The 23,765-nt window shown below is 42.1% G+C and overlaps 1 long non-coding RNA gene across 1 annotated transcript in view; it reads right to left on the bottom strand.

Moving 5' to 3' along the window:
* The window catches only part of LOC309855032, a 40,489-nt gene extending 24,274 nt beyond the window's left edge, over positions 1–16,215 (bottom strand). Inside the window, exons 1-2 of the long non-coding RNA XR_014306573.1 lie at positions 15,998–16,215; positions 15,684–15,840 (exon numbers count right to left, since the gene is read on the bottom strand). This is a non-coding gene — a long non-coding RNA (uncharacterized lncRNA). The remainder of the gene's footprint in view (positions 1–15,683; positions 15,841–15,997) is intronic.
* Between the last annotated feature and the right edge of the window lie 7,550 nt (positions 16,216–23,765).

The following is a 23,765-nucleotide window of genomic DNA, read 5'->3' as shown; positions in this document are numbered from 1 at the left end:
GCTATCAACATAGACAATATGTCGGAAAGAGAATTCAGGCTAACAATTATCCAAGCAATAGCTAGGTTGGAGAAAGCCATGGGTGACCAAAAGGAATTGATTACGGCTGAACTGAAAATGACCAGAGATCATGTCTTCAATGTTAGGGAAGAGCTGAAAGCTATGAGGGATGAGCTTCACAATGCTCTCAATGAGTTCCAATCTAATCTAAATTCTCTCAGTGCTAGAGTAACCGAGACAGAAGATAGAATTAGTGATCTGGAGGACAAACAGAAAGGATCAGGAGGAAGCCTGGAACAAACAGCTTGGAAGCCACAAAAACAGAATCAGGGAAATAAATGATGCCATGAAAACTTCCAACATCAGAATTATTGGAATCCCTGAAGGGGAGGGAAAGAAAGAAGTCTAGAAGATATAGTGGAAGAAGTTCTTCATGAAAATTTTCCGAATCTCGTGAATGGAACCAGTGTTCATGTACTAGAGGCCAAACGGTTTCCCCCCAAGATTACAGACTCTCAAAAGTCCTCGAGACACCTAATAGTAAGAATGAAGAATTTTAATTGTAGGCAGAACCTCCTGAAAGCAGCTAGGACAAAGAAGATCCTTACGTACAGAGGAAAGCCCATCAGAATAATGTCAGACCTATCCACAGCCCAAGATTACAGATTCTCAAAAGTCCTCGAGACACCTAATAGTAAGAATGAGGAATTATAATTGTAGACAGAACATTCTGAAAGCAGCTAGGACAAAGAAGATCCTTACATAGAGAGGAAAGCCCATCAGAATAATGTCAGACCTGTCCACAGAGACCTGGCAAGCCAGAAAGGGCTGGCAAGATATATACAGGGCACTGAATGAGAAGAACATGCAGCCAAGAATACTTTATCCAGCAAGACTGACATTCAAAATGGATGGAGAGATAAAGAGTTTCCAAGACCGGCAAGGCTTAAAAGACTATGCAACCACCAAGCCGACACTGCAGGAAATATTAAGGGGGGGGGGGGGTCTATAAAACAGGAAAAATCTCAAGAATAGCACTGAACAGAAATATAGAGACAATATACAGAAAGAAAGACCTCAAAGGTAACACGATGTCAATAAAAACATATCTATCAATAATCATCCTCAATGTGAATGGCCTAAATGAGCCCATAAAACGGCACAGGGTTGCAGATTGGATAAAACAGGACCCATCCATATGTTGTCTATAAGAGACCCATTTTGAACCTAAAGATACACCCAGACTGAAAGTGAAGGGATGGAGAAGCATCTTTCATGTCAATGGGCCTCAAAAGAAGGCCGGGGTAGTGATTCTCATATCAGACAAATTAGATTTTAAACTAAAGACTGTAGTCAGAGATACAGAAGGACACTACATCATTCTTAAAGGGACTATCCACCAAGATGATCTAACAATTATAAATATCTATGCCCCCAATATGGGAGCAGCCAATTACATAAGAAAACTGTTAATCAAGATAAAGAGTCATATTGATATGAATACACTAATCGTTGGAGATCTTAACATGCCTCCCTCAGAAACAGACAGATAATTGAAGCAGAAAATCAATAATGAAACAAGAGCATTGAATGACACATTGGACCAGATGGACGTCATAGATATATACAGAACATTCCACCCTACAACAACAGAATACTCATTCTGCTCAAGTGCACATGGAACCTTCTCCAGAATAGGCCACATACTGGGTCACAAATAAGGACTCAACTAATACCAAAAGACTGAGATTATTCCCTGCACATTGTCAGATCACAATGCTTTGACACTGGAGCTCAATCACAAGGAAAAGTTCAGAAGGAGCTCAAACACCTGGAAGCTAAAGACCACCTTGCTTAAGAATGCTTGCATCAACCAGGAGATCAAAGAAGAACTGAAACAATTCATGGAAACCAATGAGAATGAAGACACTTTGGTCCAAAACCTATGGGATACAGCACAGATAGTCCTAAGGGGAAAATACATAGCCATCCAAGCATCCCTCAAAAAAATTGAAAAATCCAGCACACACCAGCTGTCTCTACACATTAAAGAACTGGAGAATCAACAACAAATCAAACCAACTCTATGCATAAGAAGAGAAATAATCAAGATTAGAGCTGAGATCAATGAGGTAGAAGCCAGAGATACAGTAGAACGTATCAATGAAACTAGAAGCTGGCTTTTTGAAAGAATCAATAAGATCAATAAACCACTGGCCACACTAATTCAAAAGAAAAGAGAGAAAGCTCAAATTCATAAAATTATGAATGAAAAGGGAGAGACCACAACGAACACCAAGGAAGCAGAAACAACCATCAGAAGTTATTATCAACAGTTATATGCCAATAAGCTAAGCAACCTAGATGAAATGGATGCATGGATGAAATGGATTCCTGGAAAACTATAAACTCCCAAAACTGAACCAGGAAGAAATTGACAACCTGAATAGACCAATATCTAGTAACGAAATTGAAGTAGTGATCAAAGACCTCCCAAAAAACAAGAGCCCAGGACCTGATGGATTCCCTGGGGAATTCTACCAAACTTTCAAAGAAGAAATAACACCTATTCTCCTGAAGCTGTTTCAAAAACAGCTCCAGACATTGGAGCTCAATCACAAGGAAAAGTTCAGAAGGAGCTCAAACACCTGGAAGCTAAAGACCACCTTGCTTAAGAATGCTTGCATCAACCAGGAGATCAAAGAAGAACTGAAACAATTCACAGAAACCAATGATAATGAAGACACTTTGGTCCAAAACCTATGGGATACAGCACAGATAGTCCTAAGGGGGAAATACATAGCCATCCAAGCATCCCTCAAAAAAATTGAAAAATCCAGCACACACCACTGGTTTATCAATGTGATAGAACAAATTAATAAGACAAGAGAGAAGAACCACATGGTCCTCTCAATCCATGCAGAAAAAACATTTGACAAAATCCAGCATCTGTTCCTGATTAAAATGCTTCAAAGTATAGGGATAGAGGGAACATTCCTGAACTTCATCAAATCTATCTATGAAAGACCCACAGCAAATGTCATCCTCAATGGGAAAAAGCTTGTAGCCTTCCTGTTGAGATCAGGAACACAACAAGGATGCCCACTCTCACCACTCTTGTTCAACATAGTAGTAGAAGTCCTAGCAACAGCAATCAGACAACAAAGAGAAATAAAAGGTATCCAAATTGGTAATGAAGAAGTGAAACACTCTCTCTTCGCAGATGACATGATTCTTTATATGGAAAACCCAAACTACTAGAACTCATACAACAATTCAGCAACGTGGCAGGATACAAAGTCAATGTACAGAAATCAGTGGCTTTCTTATACACTAACAATGAAAACACAGAAAGGGAAATTAGAGAATCAATTCCATTTACTATAGTTCCAAGAACCATAAGATACCTGGGAATAAACCTAACCAAAGAGGTAAAGGATCTGTACAGAACACTCATGAAAGAAATTGAAGAAGACACAAAAAGATGGAAGACCATTCCATGTTCTTCGATCAGAAGAATAAACATTGTTAAAATGTCTATACTGCCTAGAGCAATCTATACTTTTAATGCTATTCTGATCAAAATTCCACCGGTATTCTTCAAAGAGCTGGAGCAAATAATCCTACAATTTGTATGGAATCAGAAGAGACCCCGAATCGCTAAGGAAATGTTGAAAAACAAAAATAAAATGGGGGGGGGGCATCACGTTACCTGATTTGAAGCTTTACTACAAAGCTGTGATCACCAAGACAGCATGGTACTGGCATAAAAACAGACACATAGACCAGTAGAACAGAGTAGAGAGCCCAGATATGGACCCTCAACTCTATGGTCAAATAATCCTCGACAAAACAGGAAAAAATATACAGTGGAAAAAAGTCTCTTCAATAAATGTTGCTGGGAAAACTGGGCAGCTATATGTAGAAGAATGAAACTCGACCGTTCTCTTACACCATACACAAAGATAAACTCAAAATGGATAAAAGACCTCAACGTGAGACAGGAATCCATCAGAATCCTAGAAGAGTACATAGGCAGTAATCTCTTCGTTATTGGCCACAGCAACTTCTTTCAAGATATGTCTCCAAAGGCAAAGGAAACAAAAGCGAAGATGAACTTTTGGGACTTCATCAAAATCAAAAGCTTCTGCACAGCAAAGGAAGCAGTCAACAAAACAAAGAGGCAACCCACGGAATGGGAGAAGATATTTGCAAATGACAGTACAGACAAAAGGTTGATATCCAGCATCTATAAAGAACTCCTCAAACTTAACACACACAAAACAGACAATCATATCAAAAAATGGGCAGAAGATATGGACAGACACTTCTCCAATGAAGACATACAAATGGCTATCAGACACATGAAAAAATGTTCATCATCACTAGCCATCAGGGAGGTTCAAATGAAAACCAGATTGAGATATCACCTTACACCAATTAGAATGGCCAAAATTAGGGGCACCTGGGTGGCTCAGTGGGTTAAGCCGCTGCCTTCGGCTCAGGTCATGATCTCAGGGTGCTGAGATGATGGTGCTGCTTCCTCCTCTCTTTCTCTGCCTGCCTCTCTGCCTACTTGTGATCTCTCTCTGTCAAATAAATAAATAAAATCTTTAAAAAAAATATTTAGAATGGCCAAAATTAGCAAGACAGGAAACAACATGTGTTGGAAGGGATATGGAGAAAGGGGAACCCTCTTAACACTGTTGGTGTGAATATAAGTTGGTGCAGCCTCTTTGGAGAACAGTGTGGAGATTCCTCAAGAAATTAAAAATAGAACTTCCCTATGACCCTGCCATTGCACTCCCGGGTATTTACCCCAAAGATACAGATGTAGTGAAAAGAAGGGCCATCTGTACCCCAATGCTTATAGCAGCAATGGCCACAGTTGCCTAACTGTGTAAAGAACCAAGATGCCCTTCAATGGATGAATGGATAAGGAAGATGTGGTGCATATACACTATGGAGTATTATGCCTCCATCAGAAAGGATGAATACCCAACTTTTGTAGCAACATGGACGGGACTGGAAGAGATTATGCTGAGTAAAATAAGTCAAGCAGAGAGAGTCAATTATCATATGGTTTCACTTATTTGTGGAGCATAAGAAATAGCATGGAGGACATGGGGAGATAGAGAGGAGAAGGGAGTTGGAGGAAATTGGAAAGGGAGGTGAAACATGAGAGACTATGGACTCTGAAAAACAATCTGAGGGTTTTGAAGGGGCAGGGGGGTAGGAGGTCAGGGTACCAGTTGGTGGGTATTATAGAGGGCATGGATTGCATGGAGCACTGGGTGTGGTGCAAAAATAAAGAATACTGTTATGCTGAAAATAAATAAAAAATAAATTTAAAAAAAAGAAAATCTCTTTCTGGAGAAATAAAAGAAAATCAAAATAAAATAAAATAATTAAAATAAAATAAAATTTAATGAAGTTGAAATTTCAAAAGCTATTAATGAAGTGCAATAAAAAATGGAACCTCTTGGGGCACCTGCGTGGCTCAGTGAGTTAAGCCTCTGCCTTTGGCTCAGGTCACATCTCTGGGTCCTGAGACCAAGCCCTGTATCGGCCTCTCTACTTAGCAGGGAGCTTGTTTCCCCCCTCTCTCTGCCTGCCTCTCTGCCTACTTGTAATCTCTGTCTGTCAGATAAATAAATAAATAAATAAAATCTTTAGAAAAAAGGAATGTCTTACTTCTAGGATAAGTGAGGCAGAAGAGTGAATTAGTGATATAGAGGACCACATGACAGAGAATAAAGAAGCTGAGCAAAAGAGAGACCAACAACTACTGGACCATGAGGGGAGAATTCAAGAGATAAGTGATACCATAACATGAAACAATACTAGAATAACTGGGTTCCCAGAGGAAGATACAAAGAGAGGGCAGAAGGTATATCGGAGTGAAATATAGTAAAGAATTTCTCTAATATGGCAAAGGAAGCAAGCATCAAAACCAAAGAGGCACAGAGAACACCCCTCAAAACCAATAAAATAGAGGTCTACACCCCATCATCTAACAGTAAAACTTCCAAGTCTTAGTGACAAAGAGAAAAATCCTGAAAGCAACTCAGGACAAGATGACTGTAACATACAATGGTAGAAATAGTAGATTGATAGAGTACTTATCCACAGAGACCTGGCAGGCCAGAAAGGACTGGCATTATATATTCAGAGCACTAAACTAGAAACAGAGCAGCCAAGAATACTATATCCAGCTAGGCTGTCATTGAAAATAGAAGGGGAGAGAAAAAGCTTCCAGGACAAACAAAAACTAACAGAACTGGAAAACACCAAACCAGCCCTACAGGAAATACTGAAAGTGGTCCTCAAAGCAAAGACAGAGCTTAAAAGTAATAGACCAGAAAGGAACAGAGACAATATACAGTAACAGTCACCTTACTGGCAATACAATGGCACTAAATTCTTATCTTTCAATAGCTTGCCTGAATGTAAAAGGGTTAAATGCCTCAGGGAAAACACACTGGGTACCAGAATGGATTAAAAAAACAAGACCCATTGATATGCTGTCTACAAGAAACTCATTTTGGGCATAAAGACACATCGAGATTTAAAGTGAGGGGGTGGAAAACAATTTACCATGCTAATGGGCATCAAAAGAAAGCTGGGGTGGCAATCCTTGCATCAGATAAATTATGAGCCAAAGAGTATAATAAGACATGAGGAAGGAAACTATATCATACATAAAGGGCCTATCCAACAAGAAGATCTAACAATTTTAAATATCTATGCCACTAACATGGGAACAAAAAGGTCTCTCCAACAAGATGATCTAACAATTTTAAGGATCTATGCCTCTAACATGGAAGCAGCCAATTATATAAACCAATTAATGACAAAAGCAAAGAAACGTATCAACAATAACACAATAATAGTAGGGGACTTTAACAAACTCCTGAATGAAATGGACACATCATCTAAGCAAAAGATGAACAAGGAAATAAAGTCTTTAAATGACACACTGCACCAGATGGACATCACAGATACATTCACAACATTCCATCCCAAAGCAACAGAATCCACTTTCTTTCTGGTGTACATGGAATATTCTCCAGAATAGATCACATCCGGGGTCATAAATCACATCTCCACTGGTACCAAAAGACTGGGATCATTCCCTCCATATTTTCAGACCACGATGCTCTGAAGCTAGAACTCAATCACAAGAGGAAAGTTGGAAGGAACTCAAATACATGGAAATGAAAGAGCATCCAACTAAAGAATGAATGGGTCAACCAGGAAATTAAAGAAGAATTGAAAACCTTCATGGAAACAAATGCAAAGGAAAACACAACTGTTCAAAATCTTTGGGACACAAAAAAGGCAGCCCTGAGAGGAATGTTGTTTCAGAAGAAACAATAAAGGTCTCAAGTACACAGCCAAACACTTCACCTAAAAGAGTTGGAGAAAGAACAGCAAAGAAAGCCTAAATCCAGCAGAAGAAGAGAAATTATAAATATCAGAGTAGAAATCAGTGAAATAGAAACTAAAAGAACAGTAAAACAAAACGACAAAACTGGGAGCTGGTTCTTTGAAAGAATTAATAAGATTGATAAATGCCTGGCCAGACTTATCAAAAAGAAAAGAGAAACAACCCACATTAATAAAAACATGAATGGAAGAGGAGAGATCACAACCAACACCCAGGAAATACAAACAACTATAAGAACATATTATGAGTAACTCTATGCCAGCAAACTTGACAATCTAGAAGAAATGGATGCATTCCTAGAGACGTATAAACTAACAAAATTGAACCAGGAAGAAATATAAAACCTGAACAGACCCATATCCAGTCAGGAGGTTGAAGCAGTCATCAAAAATCTCCCAAAAAACAAGAGCCCAGACGGCTTCCCAGGGGAATTCTACCAAGCATTTAAAGAAGAATTAATACCTATTCTCCTAAAACTGTCCCAAAAAATAGAAATGGAAGGAAAGCTATCAAACTCATTATATAAGGCCAGCATTACCTTGATCCCAAAACCAAACAAAGACCTCATCAAAGAGGAGAATTACAGACCAATATCCTTGATGAACATGGATGCAAAAATTCTCACCAAAATACTAGCCATTGGATCCAACAGTATGTTAAAAGGATTATTCACCATGACCAAGTGGGATTTATTCCTGGGCTGCAAGGATGGTTCAACATCCGCAAATCAATCCATGTGATACAATACATTAATAAAAGAAGAAGAACCATATGATACTCTAAATAGATTCTGAAAAAGCTTTTGACAACTGACAATGTTTTGTGATCAAAACGCTTCACAATGTAGGGACAGAGGGTACATCCTGAAATACCATCAGTCATCCATGAAATACCCACAGCAAATATCATTCTCAATGGGGAAAAGTGAGAGCTTTTCCCCGAAGGTTAGGAACACAGCAAGGATGTGCACTATCACCACTGCTATTCAACATAGTACTAGAAGTCCTAGCCTTGGCAATCAGACAATAAAGGAGATAAAAGACATCCAAATAGGCAAAGAAGTCCAACTCCCACTCTTTGCAGATGATATGATACTTGATGTGGAAAACCCAAAACACTCCACTCCAAAACTGCTAGAACCCATATAGGAATTCAGTCAAGTGTCAGGATATAAGATCAATGCTCAGAAATCTGTTGCATTTCTAGACACCAACAGCAAAACAGAAGAAAGAGAACTTAAGGAGTCAATCCTATATATAATTACACCCAAAACCATAAGACACCTATGAATAAACCTAACCAAAGAAGTTAAAGAACCTTTCCTTGGAAAAACTATACACTACTCAAAAAAGAGTGGAGGAAGACACAAAGAAATGGAAAGATGTTCCATGGTCATGGATTGGAAGAACAAATATTGTGAAAGTGTCTATGCTACCTAAAGCAATCTACACATTTAATGCAATCCCTATCAAAATACCATCCATTTTTTTCAAAGAAATGGAACAAATAATCCTAAAATTTATATGGAACCAGAAAAGACACCAAATAGCCAGAGGAATGCTGAAAAAGAAAACTAAACTCGGTGGCATCACCATTCCAGACTTCAAGCTCTATTACGAAGCTGTCATCATAAAGACAGTACGGTACTGGCACAAAAACAGACACGAAGATCAATAGAACAGAAGAGACAGCCCAGAAATAGACCCTCAAATCTATGGTCAAGAAATCTCCAACAAAGCACGATAAAATGTCCAATGTGAAAAAGACAGTCTCTTCAACAAATGGTGTTGGGAAAATTGGACAGCCAACACAGAAAAATGAAACTGGACCATTTCCTTACACCACACACAAAAATAGACTCAAAATGGATGAAAGACCTCAATGTGAGATAGGAACCCATTAAAATCCTTAAGGAGAACATGGACAGCACCCTCTTGGACCTCAGCCACAGCAACTTCTTCCTAGAAACATCGCCAAAGGCAGGGGAAGCAAGGGCAAAAATGAACTATTGGGACTTCATCAAGAGCAAAGCTTTTGGACACCAAAAGGAAAAGATAACAAAACCAAAAGACAACAGACAGAATGGGAGAAGATATGCTCAAATGACAGAAGAGATAAAGGGCTTGTATCCAAAATCTATAAAGACCTTATCAAACTCAACACCCAAAGAGCAAATAATAGGCAGAAGACATGAACAGACATTTCTTCAAAGAAGACTTCCAGCATCACTCAGCATCATTGAAATATAAATCCAAACCACAATGAGATACCACCTCACACCATTCAGAATGGCTAAAATGAACAAGTCAAGACATGACAGATGTTGGCGAGGATGTGGAAAAAGGGGAACCCTCCTACACTGCTGCTGGGAATGCAAGCTGGTGTAGCCACTCTGGAAAACAGCATGGGGCTTTCTCAAAAGGTTGAAAATAGAGCTACGCTATGAACCATCAATCGCACTACTGGGTATTTACCCTACAGATACAAATGTAGTGATCCGAAGGGGCACATGCACCCAAATGTTTATCGCAGCAATGTCCACAATAGCCAAACCATGGTAAGAACCTAGATGTCCATCAACAGATGAAGGGATAAAGAAGATGTGGTATATGTACACAATGGCATACTATGCAGCTACCAAAAAAATGAAATCTTGCCATTTGCAATGATGTGGATGGAACTAGACTAAGGTTAAACGCTGAGCTAATTAAGTAAATCTAGAGAAAGACAATTATCATACAATCTCTCTAATATGAGGAATTTGAGAGAGAATGGTGGGGTTGGGGAGTAGTGAAGAAAACAATGAAATAAGATGGGACCAGGAGGGAAAAAAATCATAAGAGATTCAATCTCAGAAAACAAACTGAGGGTTGCTGGGAGGCAGGGGGGTAGGCAAAGAGTGGTTGGGTTATGGACACTGGGGAGGGCATGGGCAATAGTGAGTGCTGTAAAATGTGTAAGCCTGATGAGTCACAGACCTGTATGCCTGGGGGAAATAATAAATTATATGTTAAAAAAATAAGATTCAAAAAATTAACAAATTTTTAAAAAATGGTCCCTCTGGATAAATTTACAAATCAATGGCATGACAACCAGAAATAAATTAAAACTTCAATGGCCACGATGAAGAAATTTTGATCATCCCAACATTAATTTTCTCAAAGCTGAATTGGACAACCATGGCTCTAAAATGGGATGCGTATTTCAATCAGTATTTTGAAGCTTCCAAATGCTATCAAAATTAAAAATGCATCTCTCTGTATACAATTTGTAAACTAAATGAGATAATCATACACCTAGAGAGACAAAACAGCTTCTGAGTCCTCTTCGTCCCCTCCCTCACCTTCTTTGTCTACACAGCAGAGGCAACAACCTTGTGCTCAGGCCACACCATCAGGCCCCATCTGGCACCATCTGCCTCTGCTCTCTCTGCGCCCTCTCATCTCCCCTGATCCTACCCTCTGATCCCTTCACTAGCCCTGCTTTTCCCTCGGAAGCTCCCTCTGCTCCCTCCTTTCCCAAAACTGTTGAAACCGGCCCCTTTGGAGTTAAGACATCTGAGGATCTAAAGAGACTCCAGATTTCCAAGTTATCTCTTTTTATTTCTCTTACTACAGTTGACACCCAATGTTACATTCGTTTCAGGCTCACAATTAGTGATTATGGAAGTTTAAACGTTTAAATGTTATGCTATGTTCACAAGCAGACCTACCATCTATGCCATTCCATCACAACGATTACTGACTGTATTCCTTGCTCTCTGCTTTACGTTCCTGGGACTTACTCATTCCAGGGCTGGAGGCCTAGATCTCCCTCTTCCCTTGGCCCATTCTGCCCACCACATGACAGGAAGTGGGCTGTGGGCTCTCCTTTGTTACAATTTGTAAATGATTGGCATCTCTGCTTCCCTCCTGAGAAGAAAGCATCCACCTGGGATAACTTCTGGCCTTAAAAGGGACATAACGGCTCCAAAGAAAAACCGCAGTTTGCTCAAACTCACGTTATTTAGGTCACGTGATCTCAGAACAAGGACCACATCTGGATCCAAGTAGACTCAAGGCATCCTCAACTTCTCACAACCTAAAACGAAATGCCTATACCCAGGCTTTCCTAGACTAACCAGCTACTGTCAACAGGGCATTCCAAACTTCTCAGCCACGACAGGCTTTACTAAACACTGACAAACCTAACTCTATTAATCAGAAAAAAAGGGGATGACACAGCCTTTGAAACCTGAAACAGAAGTCGACCAACAGCCCCTTCCCTCGGGCTTCCTCACTATCAACTTCCCTTTTCCCTCTCTCTGTGTGACAGGGAAGGGAATGCCCTTGGAGTGCTCACCCCAGGACACAGGGAGCACCATCACCCCGTAGGCTATTGGCATCAACAGGTAGATGCTGTGGCTGGGGGATACGCCCCCGACCTCAGAGACACCCTGCCCCCGCCCTCTGGGATGAGGCCACTGAAGAACTCGTCACAGCATCCCCTTTCGCCATCCCCATGCCCCATGTAGTAGAAGCCCTTCTGAATTCGCCTCACACTCAGCATTTTCCAGCCGGTCACCTCACCTCCTATGAAATCCTCCTGCTTACCACTCCAACAGAACTCTTTCTGGTTCCAACAGCCTCACCCCTGCCACCCTTCTGCCCCCCTTCACATATGAAACCCCCCACAGCTGCTTTGCACTGACAGATCACCTGCTGACTCCCTGTGACAACCTGCAGCAAACTGCTCTAACCGATGCAGACTTTCCATGCTCTTCGGATGATTCCTCTTCAAAGGAGGAAAATGACAAATATCATGACAAGTATGCTACTGCAACTCACTTTGAACACACTGAGGCAGCACCTTTCCCTCTGGCTGCTTCAGGCCAGCAGGATGAGTTACACGCCCTTACTCCAGCTTCTACTTTAGCCAGCAGCACGACCACAAACATGGATGCGGATACTCGGTATGTGCTTTGGGCAGCTCGCTCATGGTTCTGGAATATTATGGAAGCAATGCGGTTTCCTTCCCTACAAGGAGGATGAGATGGAAAATGGTGCCCATGTTCAAAACGCATCAGATGCCACACCTCTGCCTGCAGATCTGCTCATTATTAAGGTCCCAGGGATATTCTGCACTTGGATCCCGGGAAGCCAAAGGAAACCCCCTCGCTGATATTCTGTCCAAAAAAGCTTCTCAAAAGGAGATCAATATCCAGACCTCTGTCATGTTCAGGAGGGATGTCCCACCGCTGAGAAGTTGGAATAATTGACTAGAGGTGGCCAACAATGGGGCCCAGACAAGGAGAAACAATGTTGCAAATCTAATGACACCTGGATAAAAAGAGATATTTTAGGCTTGGAGCAAAGAACAATCTGGCCCTGCCCAATGCTCTAAAATTCCCACTCCTGACAACTGTGCCAGCAGCAAACAATTGCTCTGCTGACAACTTGAGAGCATTCATGAACCACTATGGATGGGGAAATGTTACAACGCCTGCAAAAATGGCATACCAGGCTTGTCTCACTTGTCCAAAATACAATCCTGGGAAACAAGTCCATACCTCCCCTGGGCATTTTAAACCACTCAATGAACCACCAGACATTTGGCAACTGGATTTCATGCAATTTCCTCATCTCATGGATATAAGTAGGTGTTAGTCAATGTGCCTATAGGTCTTCTCACTGGACAAAAGCTTTCCCTTGGAGAAAGGCCAATGACTCTTCTGCAGCTAAAATCCTGTTAGAAAAAATTACCCTTCCCAGGGAAACCCTCTTAAACTATACACAGTGACCAGAAAACCCATTCTACCATGCAGGCATTTCGCCAGTTTGTGATGTTTCCCTAGTTTTACAACAATGTCACTGTACATCACTGTCCTCTGTCTTCAAAGTTAGTCTCACAAAATGACCGCAATACTGGGGACTCACCTGGAAAAAACAACACAGACTTCCCAACTACCTGTGTCAAAGGGATTGCCATCACTCCTAAATCTCAAGCCCACCTCTTTTTGGAAACCAGTCTCTGCCCCTGGGAGATAGAAACTGGACACTGTGCATTCGACCTCTGCCTCTTTGGACCCACAGTTGGAAAAGGGGATATATTTCAATAAAGCAAAGATCGAGTTGCCTCTCTTCAACCTAACCATGCTGCAGTAGAGCAGACTTTTCCCAGTGCACTCTCAGGAACACTAACCGTGACCATCACACCTTGCAACCTGGACATTCTGTTGGGAAAGACACCAACACAAAGATTCTCTCCAACCTCCCCTGAGAGGCCCCTCTCCCATACTGCTAACTAAACCTTGCACTGCCAAACCCCAGGGAATGGATTCTTGGGTCCCCAGGACACCTTTAAAGAAGGCACCAAAGCCTGACTTGACCTGTACATCATCTGGTCACAAGAAGGTTATTACAGCACCAACTGAAATACAAAACATCTGGGGAGACCCCTTTCCCCACATGTCCCGACAAGGCCTGCATTCCTCGCCTCACTATTGCTCCTTCTCCATATTCTGTGCAAAGAATATGCCACTTTCTGCATCTCTCAGTCTCTTCCAAAAGGAGGAAACTTCTTTGGATTATCACCTTTCCAGAAAAAACTCACTTTGATCTTGTGAGCATTTCTAGATGTTTAGAAGGTTCAGAGTTCAAAAGTCGTTCCTTTACCTCTACTACTAACTGAATCCTGATTCGAATCCAAATGCATGGTTTCTGAAGTTACAACATAACAGATCACTTTTGATAACACATAGAGTTCTAAACAGTTCTTTTGAAAAATCAATACTGTTTGGAAATGTCCTGGAAGTATTCCTATTCTTGCAACATGTTCTCCAATGAATGCTTCACGTTTTTCAGTGTACTCTATGTCCCCAAACGTGCTCCCTGATTTCAGTCAGTGCGCTTTCCCAATATTTCACTATTTCGCTCATAGCCACTCATGGAGGACACTTCCAGGAGACATACAGGACTCTGGGTGGGCCTTCATAGGGAGAAAACCTTCCTCCTTCAGCCCAAACGAGTGCCAATAAATATTTTCAGCTGGCTCCTTTCATATATAGGGTCCTGGTATAGAACCAACATATGGTTTGGAATTGTCACCTTGCTTTGGTTCTGCACTTGCTGTCTCTCAAATCCCGAGAACCAGTGAGGGGATGCGGGCTCATGTCTCAATCTGGAGCAGATACAGACTTCACATGGGGAGCTGGTGAGACTTTCTCCCTTCTAACCCTCCCTGCTCCTCAGCGGTCACCTGAGTAGTTTAGAGCTGTCATGCACATACCCTCCAACATGAGACAGGCCAACCAGAGAAGGCTTTGCTAGCACTGAAACACAATACCACTAAATACAAAAAACTTGACTGTTGACTTAAAATTCTTCCAGGGAAATTTCCCTAACGTTTTAATTTACATTACTATTAACTCACATACACTGTTCTATTCATTACAGGTGTGACTCAGCACTACCATGCAACACCTGGCGCCCAGAACAAGAGTAAGGCTCAATCCCCATCACCTGTTGAACCCATGCCCCCAAACACCACCCCTCTGATTACCAGCAAGTTGTTCTCTAGCTAAGAGTTGTTTCTTGGTTTGCCTCTTTTTCCTTCTCTTTTATGTTTTATATCATATAAAGCAAAGATCAAGTTGCCTCTGTTCAACCTAACCACACTGCAGTAGAGCAGACTTTTCACAGTGCAACTCCCATGTTTCATACCATAAATTCCACAAATGAGTGAAATCGTATAGTACCTGTCTTTCTCTGGCTGACTTATTTCCTTCATCAAGGCAAATCTTGGTCAGAACGAGCAAAGTCATAAGGGGAACGTCACAGCAGAGGGAAGAGGCTTTGGTAGGGGGTGTTCTGACACACTACCACTCCATATAAACGGGGGAACCAAAAGCAGGACATGGACTGGACCCTGCACATGGGTACTACACTATTCTAGCCAGCAGAACTCTATTCTCATCTCTCTATCCAGCCCCCCACCTCCTCCAACAGGACGCACCCACGAGAAGCCATAATGATTTGAACTACCAGATGCCTCCAATGCACTTCTGGTTCTTAACAGCCTTTCAAATTTTCCTTTCTCTGACAACAGTGAACCTCTCCCAAGTCCCCCAATGTGCCAAAGGTTTAGTCGCAGCTTCTTTGGCCTACATTCAGCTTTCCTTCCTTCTCCACAAACCCAACATTTGCTGGTAATTCTAACCTTGAAGGTTAGAAACTGGACGGCACATTGTTTTTACCTGGGGCTCTGATTCCAGCAGTAATCAGCAATGGGTCCCAAGTGCATTCTTCTAGGGCGCCCCGAGAGTCAGCAGTTGGGGTTTTCACTCACAACCACATGCTGCTCCTGTTCCTCTCAATTCGAGTCCGGATTTCTCCCCAGAAACAAGCCTGCATCTGTAACAAACCAACCGCGGCATCTGCGGAATGGCGTCGCACGACCCCTCTAGCCAGGGTCAAGCCTGAGTCAAATAGGTCTTATTCAAACACCCTCGAGGAAAACGAGGACCAAACTGTGGCAACAACACAAAAATGCAACAAGGAGGCGGCTCACCTACCAGCATGTCTCGGGAAGCCGCCCAGAGCCCCCTCCTCAGCTCTCAGCCCACAAGCGCACTCCAGCCATCGCACCACAGGAGGCACCAAGCTGCTGCAAAGTCCCGAGGGTCTCTCCGGGGCAGCGTCAGAACTTGCTGTAAACGCAGCCCTGAGGGTCTGAGGGTCTGAGGGTCCTCAGCTGGCGGCACAAACCCTTCCTGCCCTGAAACCCAGCGTCAGATGACGTCATGGCGCGCCGCCTACGCCCTAAGGCTGCTGAGCTCAGGAGCAAAGAGCCCCGCTGGCTGGAGGCATGCGCGCCCTCTGCCGGCTGCCCTGGGAATCTCCGCAATGCTCTAAGGGGACAATGAGGGGGTTAAGGGGACTGGGGGCGATGGGGGACTAATGGGGTGCGGGGGTGTGGCGCTGCTCTGGGGGAGGCACTGAGGCTGCTCTGGTCCCAGGAAGCCTGTCCCTACACTGGGACAGGCCTTTACGACAGCACCTCAGATCCAAAAATTGATTCCTTCTCCTCTCTGTCTGAGTGATGAGTGGAGCCAAATTTGACAATGTCATTACATAAATTGGAGTGCTTGCCCTGCTCCCTTCAAAAACACAGAATGCAGGGCACCTGGGTAGCTCAGTTGATTGGGCAAATGCCTTCAGCTCAGGTCATGATCCTGGAGTCCCGTGATCAAGTCCCGCATCAGGCTCCCAGCTCCGAGCTCCGAGGGAACTCACCTTCTACCTCTGATCTTCTCCCCTCTCATGCTCTCACTCTCTCTCAAATAAATAAGTCAAGCCTTGAAAACAAATCAAAATACACACTATGGAAGTACAAATGTAAAGGAACAGACACCTGTGTTTACCCACCAAAATGTTCCTACGACATAAGTCACTGACACCCGTTACACTCGTTGAGCTTTTCTTTCCTTCTTCCTTTTAGGAATAATTTCCGCTCCGGTCACGATATATGAAAGTCCACTGATACAAGACATCATTTAGCACCCAGATCTTGATTGCGAGAGTTTATTTTCGACCATGCCAATAAAATGTTTGGTGACACATAGGTGACAGAGTCAAAATGCAATCCTAGGGGGACCTACAGATGTGTTATGAATTTTCTGCATATCTCTTTAGATCCTATTTTCAATGAAAGGGACTTTAGACATGGTAGATGGATGAAATCCTTTCCACCAGTGTGGTAAGGAACCAATTTTACCTTCGACTACTAACTGCCATCTCTTCACAAGCAGGAGGAGGCTTGGTGAAGTAGAAGTTTCTGCTTGGATGTAAGAGAAGGTTGCATGGCTTGAAAATGTCCACCTCACATCCCACGTCAGGATGGGCAGGCAACCTGACGATAGCAACCCTGCATCCTGCTGCACATTGCCAGCTCCAGAGGGAGAACATGGACCTTATTCTCAAATACCCTGGGTTAAGATCAGCTGTGCCTCTGTGCCAGTTCCAGACTGCAGGACTGGGGCCTGGTTTTGGAACATGAGCTAGGCCCCGCTGGTGCAGGAGGAACGCAGCAGGGACAGGGCAGGGAGGGAGATGGCTCGGGGTCACTTCCCCACAGGGCAAGCACTAGAAACTACCTGCCAAAGAGCAGCATCCTCTCCCTCAAGCCTGATCTCTCCCTGACAGATCCTGAGGCTGGGCCCCACATCCCCAGGCCGAATGACGGGGACTCATCTTCCCAAGTGCAATGGCCCTCGGAGGGAGATCAGAGCCCTGGACTCAGAGAACTCTGATGCCCACGATTCCTGCCTTTTCTTGCCCCAAGACTCAAAGCCCCTCCTCCGTGGGCCATGATTCTCCTTCCGCACTCCGGGGCCACGTTCCACCTATCTTCCTTGCAATTCCCCCTTGTCCCTTCCTCTCTCTATCCCTGTCACCTCTGGCTCTTCCTCTCCCACTCTCAGACTCTTGGTGCTGCCACACTGTCTGGGTGTGGTCCAGGAGTCCTTGAGAGAGAAGCTGATGAACCAATGACTTAAATTAATAAGTTTCATGGAGTTCCCACACAGATCAAGCATGAGAATCAGTTGGACAACTTCCCATTTATGTATATAATGTAAGCCCCACACTGACACCCAGTGAGGTTACAGAGATAAGTGGCCTTTCTAGAGATGTTTGAGGTCTCATACCTTCTCCATTACTATGGGATGATTTGAAAACCACAAATCTTTCTATCCAAAGGTGAATACCCAGGACTGAAGAAGATTTTAATGCCACATATACAGTATCATTTTCACACAGATCAGACTGATTTTTCTTTGAGATTCCCTTTTAGAGTTGTGTTCAAAAAGCTATTCAATTTGCAAATATATGTGGAAACCCTACTTATCCTTTCTTGATTAATCTAGCACATTTGCAATGATGATCAAAGGACAAACATTGTGGGTTTCATTCTTCTGAAACATATTGAGACTTCCTTTATTCCCAATTTATAGTTCTATTTAAATTCAATTCCTTCTTTGCTATAGACTAATATCCAGGCAATCCAGGACTCCAGAATGGGGCCCATGGCCCTCGGAGGGCCAGGACATAAGGGAAGGTAGAGCAAGACCTTCGTTTATACTCACACCACCTCCTACTAACCAGAGGGGATCAGGAGAGATGGTGGACCTAAGGAACCTCAGACACCTGAAGGGTGGAAGTCTGCAGCCATGATGGATATTGGGAAACCTTGGGGAGCAGAAAAAGAGGAAGGGACACAGAAAGTGGGAACAGGGGAGGCAGGGTTGGATGCCAGTGAGTCTAGGACTGGATACAAAGATAAGGACTGGGCATGAGTTGAGGGTGAGCATATAGTCAATAAGTACCCTTATGGACAAAATGGGAGTCAAAGAAGAACCTTCAAGGGGTAGGATATTTGAATTCAATAACAGAACCACTGATAACAATATTACAATAAATGTCTCCTTCCAGCCTGAGTGTTCCACTTTGAGTGACAAGCTGAATAATCTCGCTATTCTCTAGGTCATTCTACTGCCTTGCATGTGGAAGGGTCTTTGGTGATGACACACACACATTCTAGATTAGAAAACTACATTATGATAGAATCCATAATGTTATATATGTTTTGCCTTAACATAAAACAGCAGTAATAGCTTTCTGTGATTTCTATATGGTTGTGTATTACTCAATTTCTGTAACATACATAAATGCTATCATTTAAATAAAACAATAGGAGAGAATAGGTGTCAATCACTAGTAAGTAATGGTAGGACTAATTATGCAACATTATGCATTAAAAAACAAAAAGCAATGATTACTAATAAACTTTTCAGTGTATAATAGGTTTAGACTTACCAACAAAATGAAATAGGAAAGACAGGGATGAACATTTCCATACATACAAACAGTTTGCCAACTACTTTCCTTTCTTACAATTCTTTAATGCCACTAGAGTTCACATATAATAGTTTCTGGAATACAACAGAGGGATTCAACACTTCCATGCATTGTCCAGGGCTCATCAGGACAAGCAGTTCCTTCATCCCCATCACTTATTTCTCCCATGCTGCCAACCATCACTTTGTTGTCTGTCATGAACAGTCTGGATAAAAGACCTCAGACTGAGGCAGGAATCCATCTCAATCCTAGAGGAGAATAGAGGCAGCAACCTCTTTGACCTCAGCCACAGCAACTCCTTGCTAGACACAATCCAAAGGCAAGGGAAACAAAAGTGAAAATGAACTCTTGGGACTTTCTCAAGATCAAAAGCTTCTGCACAGCAAAGGAAACCATCAACAAAACAAAGGGCAACCCACAGAATGGGAGAAGCTATTTGCAAATGACACTACAGACAAAGGGCTGAAGTCCGAGGTCTACAAAGAACTTCTCAAGCTCAACACCCAAAAGACAAATAATCGAGTCAAAGAATGGCAGAAGATGTGACCAGACACCTCTGCAAAAAAGACATAAAAATCACCAACAGACACATGGAAAAATGTTCATCATCATTAGCCATCAGGGAGAGTCAAATCAAAACCACATTGAGATACCACCTTCTACCAGGTAGAATGGCAAAAATTGACAAGGCAAAAAACAACCAGTGGTGGAGAAGTTGGGAGAAAGGAGAGCCCTCTCACACTGTTGGTGGGAATGCAAGTTGGTGCAGCCACTGTGGAAAACAGTGTAGACGTATCTCAAAAAATGAAAAATAGAGGGTAAGATATTTCACACCAGAGCTGAACCTGTTCCAAAAATTACATGTGGCCAAGGGATTCATTGTGGCTGGCTCACTTGTTCTCAGGATCCCTTGTTTTTCCCTTCTTCCCCTTCAACTTCTTCAGAACTAATAGCACAATCAAATATTTCAAATTTAGAAAGACATTCCAAGACTGGAAGAATGCAGAGTGAGTTCAATGAGTTTTAGGCTGGAGGAAAAAGATAGGACCATGAGGTGGCATTAACTTGAAATCCCCTTTCCTGGGGGAGTGACAGGTTTGCAATAGGGGGAACCCATCACAGTATTAATCCTTTCAAGACTGGGGACATTGAACAGGGTTCACATGTGCCTAAGTAATGCCTTTCTGCAGCCTGACTGGGGGCGGGGGGGCAGCGGACTCTGCACCAAGGATTTAGAAATCTAACAGCTGTTCAGGGACTTTTAGAGCTGAAGAGTTCATCTTGATTACTTAATTGACTCACTGACTTTAGTTATGATAAGAAAATGAGGGTCAGTTTCACGACCTATGGAATTCAGGCAGGCAGTCAATACTTAAACATCTGCTCTCCAGGGTTATGTTCTTAAAAGACTGGATGTGTAGAAAACAAATCTGTCTTAGGCACCAGCAAGAGGTCTTTAACTCATGGGTTGCAGCTGCCAGTACACAGGGGCCATCTCTGGTTCACTGATATCACAGAACAGAAACAGAATCTGTCACCATGAAGATGTAATATATTTCATCATGAAGGTTTTCTTTCCAAACAAAGTTCAAAAAGTATTCAAACTCTTAATTCATTTGATTGTGCTTTGTAGCAAGTGAAAAAAAATTTTTAAAGGAAAGAATATTTACTTTAACACTCCCCTCACTGAAGTAGACAGATCATCCAAGCAAAAGATCAACAAGGAAATAAAGGCCTTAAATGACACACTGGACCAGATGGACATCACAGATAAATTCAGAACATTTCATCCCAAAGCAACAGAATACACATTCTTCTCTAGTGTACTTGGAGCATTCTCCAGAATAGATCACATCCTGGGTTCTAAAGCAGGACTCAACCGGTATCAAAAGATTGGGATCATTCCCTGCATATTTTCAGACCACAATGCTTTGAAGCTAGAACTCAATCACAAAAGGAAAGTTGGAAGGAACTCAAATACATGGAGACTAAACAGCATCCTTCTACAGAATGAATGGGTCAACCAGGAAATTAAAGAAGAATTGAAAAAATTCATGGAAACAAATGATAATGAAAACACAACCGTTCAAAATCTGTGGGACACAACAAAGGCAGTCCTGAGAGGAAAATACATAGCGGTACAAGCCTTTTTCAGGAAACAAGAAAGGTCTCAGGTACACAACCTAACCCTACACCTAAAGCATCTGGAGAAAGAACAAGAAAGAAAGCCTAAACCCAGCAGGAGAAGAGAAATCATAAAGATCAGAGCAGAAATCAATGAAATAGAAACCAAAAAATCAATGGAACAAATCAACGAAACTAGGAGCTGGTTCTTTGAAAGAATTAATAAGATTGATAAACCCCTGGCCAGACTTATCACAAAGAAAAGAGAAAGGACCCAATTAATAAAATCATGAATGAAAGAGGAGAGATCACAACTAACACCAAAGAAATACAATTATAAGAACATACTATGAGCAACTCTACGCCAACGAATTTGACAATCTGAAAGAAATGGATGCATTCCTAGAGACATATAAACAACCATAACTGAACCAGGAAGCAATAGAAAGCCTGAACAGACCCATAACCAGTAAGGAGATTGAAACATTCATCAAAAATCTCCAAACAGGGAGCCTGGGGGGCTCAGAGGTTAAGCCACTGCCTTCGGCTCGTGTCATGATCTCGGGGTCCTGGGATCGAGTCCAGCGTCGGGCTCTCTGCTCAGCAGGGAGCCTGCTTCTGCCTCTCTCTCTCTCTGCCTGCCTCTCTGCCTACTTGTGATTTCTCTCTGTCAAATAAATAAATAAAATCTTAAAAAAAATAAAATAAAAAATAAATAAATAAAATAAAATCCCTTCCTATAAAAAAAAAAAATCTCCAAACAAACGAAAGCCCAGGGCCAGATGGCTTCCCAGGGGAATTCTACCAAACGTTTAAAGAAGAACTAACTCCTATTCTCCTGAAACTGTTCCAAAAAATAGAAATGGAAGGAAAACTTCCAAACTCATTTTATGAGGTCAGCATCACCTTGATCCCAAAACCAGACAAGGATCCCATCAAAAAAGAGAACTACACACCAATACGCTTGATGAATACAGATGGGAAAATTCTCACCAAAATATAGCCAATAGGATCCAACAGTACATTAAAAGGATTATTCACCATGACCAAGTGGGATTTATTCCAGGGCTGCAAGGTTGGTTCAACATCCCCGAATCAATCAATGTGATACAACACATTAATAAAAGAAAGAACAAGAACCATACCTTCCTGATCAAAACTCTTCAAAGTGTAGGGATAGAGGGTACATACCTCAATATTCTCAAAGCCATCTATGAAAAACCCACCGCAAATATCATTCTCAATGGAGAAAAATGAAAAGCTTTTCCACTAAGGTTAGGAGCACGGCAGGGATAGCCACTGTCACCACTGCTATTCAACATAGTACTAGAAGGCCTACCCTCAGCAATCAGACAATGAAAGGAAATTAAAGGCATCCAAATCAGCAAAGAAGAAATCAAACTACCACTCTTTGCAGATGATCTGATACTATATGTGGAAAACGCAAAAGACTCCACTCCAAAACTGCTAGAACTTGTACAGGAATTCAGTAAAGTGTCAGGATGTAAAATCAATGCACAGAAATCAGTTGCATTTCTCTACACCAACAACAAGACAGAAGAAAGAGAAATTAAGGAGGCAATCCCATTTACATTTGCACCCAAAACCTTAAGATACCTAGGAATAAACCTAATAAAGAGGCTAAGAATCTATACTCAGAAAACTATAACGTACTCACGAAAGAAACTGAAGACACAAAGAAATGGAAAAATGTTCCATGCTCCTGCATTGGAGGAATAAATATTGTGAAAATATCTATGCTACCGAAAGCAAACCACACATTTAATGCAATTCCTATCAAAATACCACCCTTTTTTTTTTTCAAAGAAATGGAACAAATAATCCTAAAATTTATGAGGAACCAGAAAAGGCCTCGAATATCCAAAGGAATATTGAAAAAGAAAGCCAAAGTTGGTGGCATCACAATTCCGAACTTCAAGCCCTATTACAAAGCTGTCATCATCAAGACAGCATAGTACTGGTACAAAAACAGACACATAGATCGATGGGACAGAATAGAAAGCCCAGAAACAGACCCTCAACTCTACGGTCCACTAATCTTCGACAAAGCAGGAAAGAATGTCCAATGGAAAAAAGACAGCCTCTTCAATAAACGGTGTCAGGAACATTGGACAGCCACATGCAGAAAAATGAAATTGGACCAATCCTTACACCACACACGAAAATAGACTCAAAGTGGATGAAGGACCTCAATGTGAGAAAAGACTCCATCAAAACCCTTGAGGAGAACACAGGCAGGAAGCTCTTGGACCTCAGCTGCAAAAACATCTCCCTAG

The sequence above is a fragment of the Mustela nivalis genome, assembly GCF_964662115.1.
Source record: "Mustela nivalis genome assembly, chromosome: 19".
Taxonomy (NCBI): Eukaryota; Metazoa; Chordata; class Mammalia; order Carnivora; family Mustelidae; genus Mustela; species Mustela nivalis.
Note: the sequence above shows the minus strand (reverse complement) of the source record. Positions and strands in the feature narration are given on the sequence as shown.